At 41.8% G+C, this 3,559-nt stretch overlaps 1 protein-coding gene across 2 annotated transcripts in view; it reads right to left on the reverse strand.

Moving 5' to 3' along the window:
- The window catches only part of DNAI1 (dynein axonemal intermediate chain 1), a 59,760-nt gene that overhangs the window by 33,536 nt on the left and 22,665 nt on the right, over positions 1–3,559 (reverse strand). The gene's annotated exons all lie outside the window — the stretch shown is intronic.

The raw sequence follows: 3,559 nt of genomic DNA on the forward strand, positions 1-3,559 counted from the left end.
CTCCTGAATTGCTAGGATTACAGGTGTGCACCACCATACTTGGCTAATTCTTAAATTTTTTGTAGAGAAGAGGTCTTACTATATTGTCCAAGCTGATCTCAAACTCCTGGCCTCAAACAATCCTCTCTCCTTGGTCCCCCAAAGTGCTGGGATTGCAGGCATGAGCCATTGTGCCTGCCTAGTCTGTTTCTTCTAGACTCCCTCCTCACTTATCAGCATTCTAGCAACCACTAAAATTGACTTTGAGATCAGAGAAGTATCTTTCTTCTCTTTCTCCTTCTTCTTCTTTTTTTTTCCAGACAAGGTCTTCCTGTGTTGCCCAGGCTAGAGTGCAGTGGCACAATCATAGCTCGTTGAAATCTTGAACTCCTGGAGTAAAGCCATCCTCCTACCTCAGCCTCCTAAGTAGCTAGGATTACAGGCATTTCCAGCTGATTAAAAAAAATTTTTTTGTAGATATGTTGTCCAGATGTTTGCTATGTTGTCCAGGCTAGTCTCAAACTCTGTGCCTCAAGTGATCCTCCCACTCAGGCCTCCCAAAGCACTGAGATTACAGGTGTAAATCACTGTACCAGACCCCTTCTTTCATTTAAAACCATTCTGGCAAACTCTTTTCAAGTCACATAGAAAATAATATTTATATGTCACACTGGGGAACTCACAGCAGAAGAAACCTACCCATGGGGCACTAGCTGCACCAGACCTACCTGCTCCTGGAAGGATTACCATCACACAAGTTGGGCAGCTCTGCCTTAAAAAGTCACCTCAAAGCCCTTCCTTTCCCATTAACTCAGATAAATAGGAGATGGAACAGTGCAGTGGTTAAGAGGATGATCTCTGAAGGTAAGCAGACATGAGTTTAAATCTTTATTCTGCTTCTTAAAAACTGCAGGACCTTGGATTCAAGCACTCCAAGCCCTAATTTCTTCATCTATAAAATAAAGATATTAATATCTAATTTGCTCCATCATTATAAGTATTGAAAACAGTAAAAACATCTGAGAGGCTGAGGCGGGTGGATTGCTTGAACTCAGCAGTTCAAGACCAGCCTGAGAAAGAGCAAGACCCTATCTCTACTAAAAGTAGAAGAAAAACAACAACTACCCAGGTGTTGTGGCAGGTGTCTGTAGTCCTGGCTACTCAGGAGGCTGAAGCAAGAGGATCACCTGGGCCCAAGAGATTGCGATTGCTGTGAGCTATGATGATGCCACAGCACTCCAGGGCAATAGAGTGAGACTCTGTCTCAAAAAAAAAAAAAAAAAAAAAAAGGAAAATAATAAAAACAATCTATTATTAATAACATAATGTTTGACACATAATATTAGTGCTCAATATTAATGATAAATAAGAATAACCATTATTATGTTGATAGCTGTCATTTGAGATTCCACCTTTGTCCTGCTCCAGTTGACTGGGACCTTCCTTTTCACTTTAGAAATGGAATTCCACTTCATTGTTTCTGTGAAAGGAGGAGAGGCATCCCTAGACCAGAACCATTTGCCTCCCCACTCTAGCACATCAGGAGAAAGTAGCAGCTTTGGAGACCTAAAGCTCTTGGACTTCTCCAGACTAACAATATAGAGATCAGCTCTGCTGGTGGATGTCAGGCAGGACTGGGAGGCTGATGGAAGGCTGAATAAAGTGAGCATTCCTGGGGGCCTAAGGATACCCCACTGGTAGTTGCCTCAAAGGAGGGGCAAGTAGAGTGCATAGAGACCCACAAATCAGCACCAATCCTCTCCTATAACATGCATCCCAAGGCTGACACTCTGAGTCCTAAAGAGATCCTCTTTTCAGCTGTCAAGACAGGAGCCTGTAGAGTACACCATGCTCCAGCATAACATCAGGAAGTGTAAGACAGCTTCCCTCTGACCTTTATGGGCTGCCTAAGGGTAGCCATTAGCAAAACTCATGAGTAGCAGCTTTCAAGAAACATATCTGGATTTGTTTCAGTATCTTTTTGTGGAGGGGTTGACTATACATTCTTAAATAAGATGCAGTGTGCTCAAGAAATTATTTGCCATGTGCAATAACTCGTGCCTGTAATCCTAACACTCTGAGAGGCTGATGCAGGTAGATGCTTCGGCTCAGGAGTTTAAGACCAGCCTAAGTAAGAGTGAAAACCCTGTCTCTAAAAAAATAACCGAGCTGGGCGGCGCCTGTGGCTCAAAGGAGTAGGGCGCCGGCCCCATATGCCAGAGGTGGTGTGTTCAAACCTGGCCCTGGCCAAAAAGTGCCAAAAAAAAAAAAAAAAAAACAGCCGAGCATTGTGGTGAGTGCCTGTAGTCCCAGATACTTGGGAGGCTGAGGGAAGAGGATCTCTTGAGCCCAGGAGAATGAAGTTGCTGTGGGCTATGACACCATGGTACTCTACTAAAGAGTGACAAAGTGAGACTCTGTCTAAAAAAACATAATGGCACTCTAGTCTGGGGAAGAAGAGTGAAATTCTGTCTCAATTAAAAAAAAAAGGAAGAAATTTTTCACAAAACCTTGTACACAAATTGTCATAGCAGTATTATTCCTAACAGTCAAAAACAGAAACAGCTGGGCACGGTGGCTTACACCTATAATCCCAGCACTTGGGAGGCTGAGGCGGGTGGATTGCCTGAGTTCACAGGTTCAAGACCAGCCTCAGCTCTAAAAATAGCTGGGCATTGTGGTGAGCACCTGTAGTCCCAGATACTTGGGAGACTGAAGCAAGAGAATCACTTAATCCCAGGAGTTTGAGGTTGCTGTGAGCTACAACACCACGGTACTCTACCAAAGGTGACAAAGTGAGACTCTGTCTAAAAAAAAAAAAAAAAAGCAGAAACAATCTAAATGGCCATCAACTGATAAGTAGATAAGTAAAATATGGTATATTCATACAATGGAACATTAATTTTTTGTCAATAAAAACAAACGAAGTACTGACACATGCTATAATATGGATGGATCAAAAACATTATGCTAAAAGGCCACGTATTGTATTCTTCCACATATATGAAATGTCCAGGCAGGGTGCGGCGGCTCATGCTTATAATCCTAGCACTCTGGGAGGCTAAGATATGAGAGGCTCGAGGTCAGGAGTTTGAGACCAGCCTGAGCAAGAGCAAGAGCCTTTCTCTACAAAAAATAGAAAAATTATCCAGGTATTATGGTGGCATATGCCTGTAATCCCAGCTACTCAGAAGGCTGAGGTAAAAGGATTGCTTGAGCCTAGGAGTTTAAGGCTACAGGGTGTATGATGATGCGACTGCACTCTAGTCAGAGCAATAGAGTGAGACTCTGTCTCAAAAAGATAAAAAGGAAAATGTCTAGGGATGGAAGACTAAGAAAAGAGGTAAAATATTTCTTTTGGAGAAAGTGAAAAATGTTCTAAAATTGATTGTAGAGATAGATGTACCATTTGCAAATATACTAAAAGCCATCAAATTGTACACTGTAAAAGACTTAATTGTATGGTATGTAAATTATCTCAATAAAACTGTTGGAAAATAAAGAAAGAAACTATTATTGTCTCCAGGGAAGGGAACAGAGGAGAAAGGAAGGTTCAATTTTCATTTTTTTTTTTTTTTTT

The sequence above is a fragment of the Otolemur garnettii genome, unplaced genomic scaffold (genome assembly GCF_000181295.1).
Source record: "Otolemur garnettii isolate 467f Iridium unplaced genomic scaffold, OtoGar3 scaffold00172, whole genome shotgun sequence".
Classification (NCBI taxonomy): domain Eukaryota; kingdom Metazoa; phylum Chordata; class Mammalia; order Primates; family Galagidae; genus Otolemur; species Otolemur garnettii.